We start from the raw sequence: 15,164 nt of genomic DNA, 5'->3' as shown, positions 1-15,164 counted from the left end.
TACCCCATATTCGCAGGATCACGTTTCCGTGGAAACTATCATAATTTTCTAGACTATAATACGTGTCCCTGTGTGGGTACGTGTGCACGTATGACTCGCTGCGAATGGTGTCTATGACCCATATAACACGCCCAAGCGTAACTAGGTCATGCACCTCTGTATCCCCTGGAATAATACAGGGTGTCCTCCTTTGAAGAAAGAACTGGGTCTCCGGTATCGGTTAAACGAAAGTAAAGAAACAAAAAGGGAAAAGAAGGTACAATACCGTCCATAAGTATTTCAGTACTCCTTGGTACACTCTCAATGTACCGCAAATATGTAAAACGTACTTCGAATGAAATTCTCTGACTAATTAATTTTCGTCTCGTACGTTATCTCAGGCAACCTACAAATATACCGGCAATTAGCAGACGTTGATAAAAACGGTATTTATTAATAGGAAGAATGAAGCAATAATTGAAGATGAATGAAAACTGATCCTGCAGAGTCACCTGAGTTAAGTGATTTTAAATTGGGATCTTGGGCCAAATGAGATCAACTATCCACTAGTTTCTAAAGGTTTATATAAATTTCATGCGTTCGTTATTCAAATAGACATAGAACTTGAATGATGTGGATACGTATATTTTTCTTGTCAGTTCCAATTTAGCAGATCATTGGGGCTCGATGCAAGAAGCAAAGAATCAAACGCTAGAAAAATGTTGTTCTATTAAAAAAAAATTGAAAATATAACAAGGATATGAACGTTTTAATCGAATTGTACCAGCTGTTCAAATACTTATGGATGGTAATGTACGTTCCTTAGTTTCACAGGGTTACGTTGGAACGAAGGTTAAAACATACTCTCGAGCTACTTTCAGGCTATTTGATGGCTTCCGGCACGCGACAGCCTAGGCTATTCCTCCCGATGACGCATCCTGAATCAGACCAAAGGACGTCGATGCCAGTTTATTCCGTGAGATGACGACAGAGGAGGGCTAAAAAGGCCAGAAGGTGCGTTTGGTTTACCGATCTCTTTCCCGTTGCACTCTCAAAAATGTATGCGTCGATCGATCTGAAAACGATACTTGGAAACGCCGCGAAGGAGGAAGAGGATCAGTTTGCACAAATTAACCCTGCCACTATCCAAGGAACAAGCAGGGGTCGTTCGTTGAATATTTAACGGGGGTAAAAAATGTGAAACGAAAGTAGGTCGACTATTATCAGTGGAACAGAATTAATCGCGCCTCTGTGCGCAAATTATTGGACCAGCACGAATGCTAATTAATCGATCATTCGAATTTCGGCTGTAATACAGTCGTTGGTTCCAATATGAACGAAATTCTAAAGCCAAACTAATCATCTCCATCTTTCATTAATTCCGTAATTTCATTACATAAGTACATGGTTGGTTCTCTAACAGAAATGATTTAATAACAATAGTCACTAACTTTGCATAACGGTACGTCGGCACAGAATTCTGTTTAAAAAATAGTATCATCACTTTCTTGTATTTTTCAACTTATGAAACTGTCCAATGTGGTTTCCGGATAATTCGTACGAGACTATGCTTACATCGGATGCGTCGCCTGACCAACTATCTCTCTAACCACTGAAGCATCTGAAGATCGAAACGTACATACACATGTAGTCATGATTTATGATACTCACGAATGCTGGCAACAATTTGAACGAAACGCGTGTAATATATTTACAAAAAATTCCTACAAACGTTCGAATACTTTCGCGAGCTACTGTATGTATGCGCACGTGTGATCGTTCTTACGTAATCGTTAGAACGTTAATCAGAAAACGCGATTTCCATTCCAGAATGCAAAGTACCAGAAAGCTTAAAGCGTCCGAAATATGGCCTTGGATAAGAGAGAGTGTACGATCATTGTTAAAGGAAGAAAAATTTTCGCGCGCACGAGGAACCGCTCGTAAAACCCAATTCCAGGAAGTAACCTAATTCCTGCGGGAGGGATGACCCAGCCACGAGGAGGCAGCCGGAGTACGGTAGGATATTCTGCAGGAGGACGGGATATATGGGGGAGGTTAGAGGCCGCCAGGGGGGCACGTTCAGTTTAGCAATACGTGCCAGTCCGATGCACCCCTTGTTGCCATGGAAACGACCTACTCTCCCTGGACAGACGCATCGGCCACCCTCCGCGTGTTAAACATTCGAATAAGGATATCTCGCTGCTCTTTGAACCTCCCCTTTACTGCTTCTGTCCTTTTTCGATAGAAAACTGCTCCTTCGTCTATAATCCATATCATTGCCCATTTGGGGTACCGGAACTTTGCTTAAATAGTTTGACGATTCGGCAGTTTTACTTTGCAAGATCAATGATCGTAATTACCTCGCAATCAGTTGTGGCTACCGTTCTCCCAAAAAGATTATGTCTTGCGAATTTTGCGCAACATATTATTGGTTTACGCAGCGATATTCTTTCAAATGGAGACCATTCTTCGGAGACTAATAGCGACACAGGAATTGAATCAACGCGTTCTATCTGTACCGCAGATAAGGAGAAATTCATCGCGTCATTTTATAAAACGTGAAGCAGTATTTTGGAAGTTTCGGAAGAACGAAACAGCAATATGTAAGAGTTACGTAGAGGCAACGTTATTAGAAAACGTGTACGAAGTAAGTCAGCGTTTTGTTAGAATAATGCATGGAGTCCATTATACGAATCAGAGGAACGAAAAGAATTTCTACGATTTGAGAAGGAAAACAAATCGTCATAGCGCTGCTAATGCGGAAATTTATAAAATATACGATCTACATAGAAGAAGCGACGAAAGGGATATTCTTGAAATGTGTCGAAGATATTCATTGGGGCAATTTCTTGCAACTCTCTTCGCAATCACAATGCGAGTTCAACAGAATTCAATAAGGCAATTTCTTTAAAAAGATATTACGAATGAAGCGTTGGTAAATCCCTCGTGAGAAATATTATCAGACATTTTCCCAATATCCTCTCGCTCTTCTTAAGTTTTCGCACAGTTTTTACAACAGCTTCTTATAGCGGCTTTTGAAATAAAAATATGCGTAGGATTCTCGTGAACGATCTCCTTCGTCGTTCGAGAGAAAGGCACAAAACTCGGAAGAACCTTCGATACTTCCGCATAAACAAGTTATTCTCTGGAAGTTCGAGAGACGTTTTAGGGTCCGCGTAAATACACACGTGTCAGATCTTCCAGCATGTCGGAGATCGGCTATCGTACGCGTGCACCGCTGCGACAGCCGATGATTCATATGGTGGAACTTCGTCAAAATTTGCCAGCGTCGTTGGCAACAAGGATTTTTCATCGGATAGTAAATCACGAGTCAGCCCGGAACTTCGATTGAAGCAGGCGCTTCTTCTATAAATATCGGATCCCAGTCATCCCAGTGTCCACCGAGCTACGCTTCCGGTGTCATTTTGCATTTCTTGGAAGCTGTTAAAGTATCATCTAACTTGTTTCCGATAGAAAACCTTTTCAATCTTCAAGAGTAAAAATAAGGGATACAAATTTCCTTCGTCATGCAATTCGCCATTTTCTTCGTCTAATGAATACTTTGTCCGTTGCTCTTTAATCATCGCAAGACTCTGACAAATTTCTTTGACACGAAATTTTAACCAATACAGAGCAAGGCCGTAATATGTTTCTTTTCATGATACAGAAAAGATATGAAAATTAATAGCAAAGAGACGAGAATCTTGGAAACTTTTGATTACACGGCATGCGCGTTTTACTCGCGAACCGTGAACGTTTTTGATCAATTCCTCAAGAAGAAAATCCTTCGCTTGTTTCGACTAGTTTTGACTAGAATTAATTTCCTACACCGTCCATGAAAATATTTCTACAAGATTCATGAACCAAGGAAAATTATAAATAAAGAGAACATCTCTTAACATCATACGGAAATATTTCCACTTTAAAAATATAATTACTCGTCATTACGAAACCACTATAACAAATGCTCTGAAATCTATACACTTCGCTATATGTATCTTTCGTATCTCATACCAGAAGTGCAGAAAATCTTGAGGATAAAAAGCTAATTATTTTCTAAATCGTTTCTTTCAAATTCTTTATCGTTTCGTTACACTGTAGAGGTATACTAAGGTGTATAAAGCGATTAAGACTAAACGAGCTAGGATCGATCGAATATGGTACCGGGAACGATCACGATAAAACCGATCTCCAATTCGAGTTCCGGCTACGATGCCACGAAACCAGATGCAAAATTATCGATCGTTGCTCTTCCGGAATACAGAGAAGTCCACGGCTGTTTCTCACGTGATTTGTATCGAGGAAAAGCGAAAGCAGCTGGTGCTTGCGAACGCGGAATAAATTTGTATCGCTGATTTCCTGCCACTGAATACACTAACGACCAACGTACTTACAATACTGAATCACTGTTTGCCAACTAAAAAGACAATGAAGAGTCACAGTTGGCGACGCTCGTACCTGTATTATTATTATTAGTTGTATATCCTACGCCATAAACCAACGCGTCCAATCATCTATTACGACATTAAAACGATCATTGACGTACGTGATATGTAATTTTGGCAATCTTACATATGCATACAGCACTATGCATAAGTCTTAGGTCACGTATCAAACGAAAATGTTTTGTTTTTATCAATTAATATAGAAATACTTGATGTTAGCTTAAATCCGTTCTTACTTTTCAGAACGTGTTTGGTTCAATTCGAGATAATATCCCACGCGATTGAATAAAAATACGTTCCACTATTTATTTCAGTAAAATCGTTTGCCTTTTCACAAAGTAACGTGAAATCGAACAGTAAAACCCAGAAATCAAGAACCACGATATAGACTTCCGGTATATTCGCGAATTCCTAGAATCGTTGGAAGTTCTACGAAGATTCTCAGCGTTAAAGACTATGATATAAGAGTTTTCTATATCTAATTCGAGTCTCTATTGCAGGATATAAATGAAAGACTGCTAAATATCAGACTTAGTTTCGAAAATAAACTGTTTAAATAAAACACTGTTAGTGTTTCATTTTTGACGAAATAACTTCTTATTAATACTGGAACTACCACAATCTTGTTTCGCTCTTTTTTTTTTTACATTTACTAAAATCACGTAGCTTCTGAAAAAATTAATAATGGACTTTTTTATGTAATCATGTACACTTATTTTCCCATTATATTACTCCAAGTATAATTGCGCATATCTGTATTAGCAATTGATTATTCCTATGTTGATATAGCTGAAATGCTCGTCGGTTTTCGATTGGATGCTGACAATTACCCTTAATTTTCCATAAATTAAAACACATTACGGACATTCTTAAATATACCTTCGTTTCTCTCGATAAAGAAATATTGGTACGTGTAAAAAGAACATGCCAAAAAAAGTGGATAAAGTGGAGCACGGAGCGAGAGGAAATTATGGGGAATCGGTTCACCGGATAAATTTTATTTAGGTCAACCCGTACAGTGGTCGACCCGGGTGCGGAGGGTTGTTGAACTCCATGACCTATATTCTAACAAATAGGGCAGAGAATAAACGACGAAGATAGATCGAGCTCATCTGCCCCGTAAAAGTGTTTTCACACTTTTCCCTCGTCGAAGGAAAGCAAGACAGCCACGATTTTCCTCTAACTATCTCCCTCTCGCTTTTTCAACAATCGAGTCAGAACGTGTTCTCTTGAAAGCTCGGCTGCTTGAACGCGGCATACTGAATTATTGATGCTGTTTGGAGCAACCTTGGGTAAAGATGTTGACGTCGGTAAATAGAAATAGAAAATCTTGCGAATTGTGGAGAATATTGTTTACTCGTCGTAAAAATCAACGTCCTTTGGATTTCTTGAATATTATCGAGATACTCCAGAAAAACGACAAAGTACGCGGCAGATACGCAAATTATATATTTGCTGAATTTACTGTGCAAAACAAATTCTTCCTTCGAAGGAAGATTTATTCGATACATTCGACAGACAGAAAGAGAAACATTCGACATATTTTTATTTTACTATATCTATAGATTGGTTCCTAGAAGCTGCTGCCCGATACATCGAACAATAAGAAGAATATTAATCCTACAAATATATCTATTAACCATTCGAAAGAAAGCAAAACCAGCGATTGAAATCTCGTTCCATTTAGCGTTACAATTGAAAGATTCCGGAGAATCGCGAAGAAGAAACCCAAACCAAAGATTGATCTCTCTAATAAAGATACAACGCGATCCAGTCTTTCTCCGCAACGACGTTATAATGACTGAAACGAGCAGGATTAAGTATATTTTCGGCATCAATGAAAAAAGGGGAGAAGCAAGTGTTCCCAAGTTAATGGAGCAAAATACCGAAGACTAATCACATCGGAGGTCGGTCACTGAAAAGATAGACCCTCCTCGAGAAGAACACGGTAGACGAGCGGGCGCTCATCGTCTCGAGGAAGAGACGATAGAGGATCCAGGCACTCGTGAAAGACTCGTGAAAGCACGAGTGGCTTCCGTGTCAGTCGACCGCTATTTATAATGAAAATATTTTCACAACGACGATCATGCCCAAGCACTGGCCACGTATGTATCGACAGATATATATCTCGGCGCGCATTTAGCACCTACGTCCATCGATCTCTTCACGTCTTTTTTCCCCTCTTCTCGAAGCTGACCAATGTCCACCGGATAAGCAATTACCATACGACGTTCAATTTTATTGCAAGCCATTTTCTACGCTAATACAAGCAGTATGAATTTCGAGGAATTACAATTCGGCGTATCCATCTGTAAGAGGAGATCAACTCGTGATGTTGATCGAAATTTAATCTATCCTCCAAATTTAGAATTTATCGGGTTTAGCTTAATCAGTCTCGTTGGTATCTATGATACAATTACGGAAAGAGGAGAGGAACGAGGATAGTAAACGAGATTGTCCGTTTAAGGCCTTTTTTACTCCGCTAGCGTGATCTAAAAAAGAAGGACATAGGAAATTTGAGTCTATAAAATTCAACTAGACGCTCTTTCGAAAGGTTTAACTGAATCAAAGCTTGGAAATACCATACATGAACGTGGTCCCTTTCTCCGTACTCATCGACGAAGAATAGCGAAGAATATGGTAGTAGACAGGACAAGTTAGGAAAGCAACACGTGCCTCTAGTTGTCATAGGACATAAATTTACGGATGGACGACTGGGAAGAATGCACTGAAATTGAAAGCAGCTATAGGGAAGCGGTTTCGACTCATGCCGGATCAATACTGTTCGTATCCAGTTCCTTCTCTGTCGACGGTTGCATTTCACGTTCTTTCAACGTTTATCTTTGACTGGCTTGTATCAAAATACTCGCATAACTTTTAGCAAAGAAGTCACGATAAAAATTTGAGCTCTCCTCTGACGAAGAAAATAATTTACGAAAGTAAGTTTTCATGAAAATTTGCATTTAGACGATGAGACCTTAAATTTGAATTCATAATTTGTGGTTGAAAAAACGATCCACTATATAGTCCATAAATCAAAAAGATTCACTGCAAGATTTCTTCTGTCAACACACAGACTAATTCGACGAAGGAGAATATAAAAAACGAGGAAACGGAAGAGGTGCACGAAGCACCCTGTTGATTCCGTTCAGCGGAGCTTCACAACAGTGTGGCAAACGTGAACTGTGTTTAACGAAGAGTCGCCAGCAAGTCGTATGTTCCCAACGAGAACTAGTCAATTTTGGCTGTGGTCCAGACCTACGTCAGGACAGTCTCTGACGCCAGCATCAATGAAAGAACGTGAAAGAGGAAGCGAGAGGGAGAGAAACTCGAGCGGTTGACAGGTTATATCTCTCTGTAGGCCTCTGGACCAAAAATAACGCGGGTGTTTTAACGCCGGAGCGATTTTCATCGAGAGAGACTCCTTGGCCATACGAACGAGATAGTCCTCATGCTATACGATCTAAGTACATCGTTCTTTTAAGATTGGATACACTTGTTCCACCACTTCAGGTTCACGCCTTATATCGACAAATTTTCACACTTTCCTCGGCTTTCAAGTTTACGTCAATCTGTATCATCATCATGTACGGTAACACACTATTTGTTTCTTTCCCGCTTTTTAGTGATACGGTTTCTAGCTGATAAAAGATAGCGTAGAACGTACGTGTATCTATAAGAATAAATCGTTGAAAAAATGGTCGTTGCAATACAAAAATGAGTTTCATCAACCGGTTACTTGAACAACTACTAAGGGAGAATAATATTCTTACGGTACGTTTATATAGGAGATCGCGAAGGTTGTGCGTTCCAATGCTGCATTATTCAGGCGTTATAGAGCACTTAGATCGACTGAAGGTTCGCAGGTTCACGTGGAAGAAAGCAGATGTATCACGAGTGCACTCGACTCTGAAATAAAGCTGGCTTCACATCTGAAATTCTAAGATACCAAGGAAACAATTTAATTAACAGAACTAATAATACAATCGAAATAAATTACATGGAAAATTAATTAGCAACTGAACAATACTAAGAAATAATTTTATTAATTCAAGTTGACTCGAAGAAATTTCGAGTTTCAATTGTGAAAGAAGCTTCAGCTATAGTATCTAATCACTTGAGAAACTGACCGGTTGAAACGCTATGGACATGAATCGGTCAAGTTTCATTTATTCCTACGATATGCACAAAGACAACACCAATTGTCCTATGAAAAATTCAACAGACACGTGCGGCACACGGTCGTTGTATCTCGCGATCTAAAGGCTGAATATCATATTCACGGGTGAGTAAGAGACTTCTACAAATTCCCGGTCATTGGCCACGTATTTTCCAACGTTTATGGAATTTCCTTTCGCCATCATATATTTCTCATTAGAGAAACAGACAGAATATATAAAACTGATATATCCGGATTATTGGAATCAATGATTCAACGATTGTATATTAATCTTAATGATTTTCCCATTTGCAAATTTTCCAGGAATTTCCTCCGATTTTACACGTAGTACAACTCCATCAACTAACACTCGATCGAAAGTTTAATCTCCCAACAAGTCATGCACGCAATCATAGAACTTGAAACATGACGAATCCAGTGAACTGTAATTTATTATGCTACCATGACGTAAAAACATTCGAAACATACAATGCCATTCGCCTTCTGTTCATTTTCCAAAACTTTTTACTGCGTCCTCACCCTCTTTCTCTTCTTCATCGACCCTGACATAGCAGAGAACTGGCATTTTACGACAAAAATCTTATAAAATGTCAACCAATGCTCTTAACCGATGTAATATCCATTTTAGGTACTGGTAGTATCAACTGAAAGAATGAAATTTGTCAAACGAAGAATAATTTTTCTACGGTGTTTAAGAAATTAATTCGACTATCATGCAATCCATATTGGACACATCTTCTAGGATATACAAGCAAATAAAGGACATTCAAACGATTCCAGAGAGTCGGATGAAAAATTAGGACAGTAGACCATCCAGAATAAAGATTAAAATTGGAAATCACAGCTGTCTTTCTTAATTGAAAAATCAATTTAGCGTTTGTGTCCTCGTTAAAACGGTCATGCCACGGGGAGCAATCCCAACCAGTGAAAATGACTGCTTTTACCGAGGGAGAGATTAATGATGTAACGTGACCCTGTTCGCTTGTAGGATGACTCAGAATTCATACCCGGGGAACGATGTTCTTCGAAACAACGGCATAGTTCCGAGCTTCGTCCGGTTGCGGATACACGTGCGCACCTCACGTGATTTCATAAACTTACATAAAACTTGCATATTAACGACTTTGCACAACTTTCTTTCTAAAGTTGCATCTTTGTTGCGTCAATTCCAAGAAAGGAATAACAACTGTTATGACTTTTGTAAGATTGCTCCTCTTTGTATTGACAAGAGTTGTGAATGGATATTACATAAGACAAAAGTTCGTCGTGTGGAAACGTCATACAGTTCTTGGACATCGTGGGTGTAGAAGGATACCAAACTAACAGCTCATTAAGGGAATGGCTGTTAGATCTTTAGAGGAGCAATCTCGTTTCTTATAGAACTTTGACACGCTACCTTGCTCGAAGGCTACTGCAACCACTTTTTATCTACTCGACGAGTCTCTTATGTGTCCTGTCAGCTACTATCGAGCCATTATCAGCGAGCACTGACTATTTCTATTTATGGTTCCTGTGGCAGAGCTATTTATTATTCTAAAAATAGATTTATCATTATATGTTATTTGGAAAAATTTCTCCTACTCTTGGTTTACATAAAATGCTTTTCAATATCATATTATAAATAGAAAATGATAGATAGATAAATGGAATAAAAAGAGAATAATATTAATCCAATTTTTAGAAACTTCTTTCTATGAAGCTCATTTTGATTTTGTCTCAACAAACCAGTCTAATACTCGTTTGATAGACTTTCCTTTTTTAAAAGTTATTCACATATAATAATCCAATAGCGTGAAATTGGAGGCAACATCGGAAGCCAAAGTGTTCTTCTTTTCGCATTTCGTACGTTTTTACTACAACATTTTAACTTCGATCAGGAAAGAGATACGATTTATTCCAGCTGCGTGTGAATCACCTTGTATATTGATAAAGTTTGGCTGTCAAACTCTGGAATATATAGAATAAAACCAATCGAGACAAAAGAGAGGCATCGACGGAGAAGACGGAGAGAGATCATCGATAATTTGACAAGATTCTAAGAGCTTGCGTCGATATTACGAATCATCGAGATAGGCCGAGTCCGACTGGTGAACTTGACCTTCACCTCGAGCGCGGCTACCTTCGATCGAACTTCCATGCTTGGTAGGCCGGGAATTCCCCGAAAGAAGGTTAATAGAACCTTCTTCAGTGGCACGTGTGTGATGCCACAATAAGATGGAGTGCGAGACCGAGGTTGCCGTGAGTAGCGTGACTGTGGTCGTCCGGTGGATTCGTTGAGGAGGAGCGATTCGCGTGCAGCCCGCCCGAAAATCGGCCCTCCTCTCCATCGATCCTCCCTTCGTCCCTGTTCGTAATTCGTCTTAACTCCAGGCACCGATCGATCCTGCTACAATTCGGCCCAATGGTGAAAGCATTCGGCGAATCCCGCGTGAGTCATCTCGTTTGTTCGTTTTCGCGATGACCTTGCTGGATAAACACCCATGCAATGCAACGCGAGGACTACTTATTGTTAGCCAGCTGGCAATAAGTGATTTTCATCGAAGTTTAATCCTCCATACCGATTATAACACGCGAACGTAAACTACTAGGTGACCAATGAAATAGGACGACTCATGCTCGTTTGCGGTATACGGGTATACGATACTATACATTATCAACAACTGTAACAAACAACAACTTTGTAATTCGACAGCTCTGTACCTGAGATTGCTGTTATTAGATTCCTGGTATACACACCTCTTAGTATTCTAGGATATTCTAGGATTTTCATAGTCGTTTCTGTTTGTAAATATCCTAAACTTTGTGTATTACGATACAAGGTTTCTTTTGTTTTTGTCCTATTGCTATTTGTCTTTTCTCTTTGATCGTCTTGTTCCTATTGCTAGTGTGTTTCTTTTTCTTGAAGTGTTCTTTTATTACTGAAATTTTTTCTATCTAATGCTCTCTTGTGCACATCTCTTTTATTATTGAAATTTCCTTTCTTTGTATTCTTAAGCCGATTCTTGTTGTTGGAATTTCTCAAATTTTTTAAACGATCGTTGTGTTGTTTCTTCCACAGGAATTCCTTTCAATGAACTTGCGACTTTTATTACGAGAATTTCTTTTCTTTGCATTCTTGTATATTTTTTTATACCCCTACTATATCTTTTGTGGCTTGCACATACAGTTTTCCTTTTTGCTGGAATCTTTTTGCTTTCAAAGTTGAAATCCTCTCTGACAAGATTGCGTAGAAAATTTCCTAAAACTCAATGTCATAATGGAAAACTATACTCTAGCAATGTGTCGTCTAAGAGAAATCCAGAAGCATAACAGAATGGTGATAGTCCATGAAGCGACTAAAACCGAAACGTTCGCAATAGTATCAATAATTGCTAGGAATGATTTAGAAGAAAGTAACCACCAGTGACTGATCACCGGTGATCAGATGAAAGTTATTCACAGAAATGAATCGTCCAAGAGGTAGTTTAGACAGATTCAAAGAATGCTGTGAACGTAATATTAATTGAAACATTTAACAAAATAAATTTTAAGCACGTAGAAGTCTATGGGATTTAGAGTAGTATCAACGTACACTTTACTGCCTGACCAGTTTTGGACGTCACTACTTGAACGAGATCAATGCGTGACTAAGTATCACGCTGCATCAGGTTGACCTATGTCATTACAAAATTTTTATTGCCAAGGATGACAAGAAAGGTCGCTATTTTAGATTGAACAAAAACGAAAGCAGAGATCTGACTCATTCGCAATATACATTACGTAGGTATTCAATACCAGAAAGAACATTTAACGAATTGAAACTATCAGCTGGTCGATAAGTTACAAGAAAAGAAAAAGAATTATTCTCGTCGAGGTGCTACTCAACGATAATTACTTGTCGCATCGCCCCATCGATTTCGAATCCAATAAAGAGAACTCTACAAGGAGATATCACTTTTTCTCCGTGTTGAGTGGCCGCCTATAGGCAAATAAATCGACTAATTAGTAGTCACTCGACCTAAAACAACGCTGTATCTGTGGTTGTTTAACGCATTATCATGAGACATCACACAGTTTGGCATGATGGAAAACAGAAAACCGTATAAATATCCCGAGGCTGCACGCAAGACGACGGAAAAAAGCCTTGTTTCTCTGGACGTGCTATGTGTTACAGGCTTTTCAAAAATAAACCTGCACCACGTGCAACCTTGATCCTGTGCACGCAACAGTGCATACACATGTGACACGTAAGCGTAACATCGCCATACGCACATGCACTACTATCTACAGGATCGCATAGCATCGATGCATAATATTATCGGTCGATTTATGGGCAACCTTAATTAATTTATCATCCGATTTCTGATTTTCCAATTTACGGTCTTGTATCGTGCAATTCGTCCATCATAATCCATCTTCGGCTCTGTAAGTGTATGTATGCTATTATACGTGCATTGCAATAGTGATATTATTTTGACATATATTAAAAACCTTTCTCTTTTCAGAATTGCTATAACGAGTATAATCTTAACATCAAAAATTTTAACCGAGTTAACAATGAATTAAAACTATAATATATATAGCAGTAATAGTATTATCAATCAACGGTAACGAACTTTGAAGAAGAAAGTTAAATGAGGGGTTTTTCTGCATACTGATAACAAACAGCACAGAATCCATAATTCCCGTGTGTCTATGACTCCACGATAGACATTGGAGGTAGGCTACCAGGGAACATGGAACTAAAGAGAAAGAGAGTAGCAGGGAGAGAGATAGAGAGGGAGAGGGAGAGAGCGAGAGAGAGTGAGAGAGGAGGCGGGGGTGAAGTGAAGTCATAAAAGTAGGGCAGTAGTGCGGTAGAGCAATCAATAGAGGCCGGATCATGGTGGGGGATAGGGGGCATTAAGCCACCGTGGAATTTTGGCATTCCAGAGGAGGGAATATTTTGACTTTTAAATAGAAAAAAAAACAATTTTCAACGATGTTATTTTATTTTGATCAAATTTATATTCCCTTGACATTTACTATCTTCCAGTTATCAAAAAACATCTATATACCTTCAGTATAAGAAAAAATCTCATAGATATTATTTTGAATGTCTGCATTTTTTTTGAAAAAGAAGTGTAGTGATAAGAAATATTGTTTAAGAAAACGAATAAAATGCTTGACATCTAAGAGAAGTACGGAATGCCAAACCACGTGTTACCTTCCCGCGAAAATGATCGAGTATCACGAATACATGATTAGGCGTATGTTTCAATGTAGCAGTGCCTCATTTATCGGTCTTAAATTGAAATATTCGTGAAATTGTATTAAATATCATAGTTAATAGCAATAATTTGAATAGAAGTGTTAATAAATCTTTATAATAAATATTGCTTTGTTGAATTTATTTTTATATCGAGTCTTATCTCTTTTCTATGATTAGAAGATCGATGAGAAAATATCAAAGAACCTAATATCTGTCACTAAGTTAACAAACAAATGACTGACGATACATTGCATTCTCAATTTCGATTGTTTTTTTTTCTATTGTTTGCAAAAGATACATTATAAATTAATATTATAAATACTATACATGTGATAATGCGTTGAATACCTGTCGATGATATGTGCCATTCGTAAAAACGATTCATAATATTATGTGTGATGTGCAAAGAGGTTATGATGCGCGAAAGAACATCAAAATGAGGGATACATACAAGGTACTTCGATAACGAAGCACGACATGAAATTGTCAAACGATTTAATACATAACCGCAATATTTTTATTCTAAAATGTATACAAATTGATGGCATAATTCAGCGGAGACACCTAGTGGATTTTATAAAATGTTTCTCACCGATTAAGGTGTACGAAAATGATCGTGAAAAAGAATTCTCTACCTAGGACGCGTCATATATTATCAATTGGCATACGGTGAATGATGCGGAGCATTGATTAACGAATAAAGTGCTTACCTGGTTCTAAATATACGCACGACACAACTCCACCATTTCACCGATTTTTCACCGCACTCGATCGCGTATTGTTGTCCTTTGCTTTTTTTAAACGTGCACAGTTAGTTGGTAATGTAACGCTATCTATTCTTGCTTGTTCGTATTAAACGAAGCATTAGTGAAATGGCAGCACCCTCGTCGTAGATGTCACTACAATGCATGGAAATATTTGAAATTTCTTGATGTAAATTAGCGCCATTCTGCAAGAATTTTGAAAATGAACTTCTTTTGCTCTTACGTACTTAATTCTGCCACAGCAATTATTGGATAATATTGAAACTGAAAGAAAGGCAGGATCCCATATGTCTTTATATCTCCTTTTCTCAACATCTGTGATTTCTCCTTCACCTAGCATACAAAAAAACTGAAATGATAATTTGTAAAGAACATAAGATTGTTTATTGGATATCAAGTTTTACAAATATTATCACACACTTGTTATGAATGTTTCATTAGAGATGGCTGCCTTATATGTATTGTACAAATATAATAATTATATTTTATAATGGCTATATGTATATGTATATAAATACTTAATTACTTTATAAAGTAGCGGTGTTCTATCTATATACATACATCAG

At 38.2% G+C, this 15,164-nt stretch overlaps 1 protein-coding gene across 1 annotated transcript in view; it reads right to left on the bottom strand.

Annotated features, from left to right (window-relative positions):
• The window catches only part of LOC117243064 (R3H domain-containing protein 1), a 29,273-nt gene extending 14,589 nt beyond the window's left edge, over positions 1–14,684 (bottom strand). The window contains exon 1 of the mRNA XM_033510241.1: positions 14,545–14,684. The gene's annotated coding sequence lies outside the window, so the exon portion shown is untranslated. The remainder of the gene's footprint in view (positions 1–14,544) is intronic.
• Positions 14,685–15,164: the final 480 nt, after the last annotated feature.

This window comes from Bombus vosnesenskii, unplaced genomic scaffold (genome assembly GCF_011952255.1).
Source record: "Bombus vosnesenskii isolate JDL3184/JDL3185 unplaced genomic scaffold, Bvos_JDL3184-5_v1.1 scf7180000013265, whole genome shotgun sequence".
Lineage (NCBI taxonomy): Eukaryota > Metazoa > Arthropoda > Insecta > Hymenoptera > Apidae > Bombus > Bombus vosnesenskii.
The sequence above is the reverse complement of the archived record's forward strand: the minus strand, read 5'-3'. Positions and strand labels throughout refer to the sequence as shown.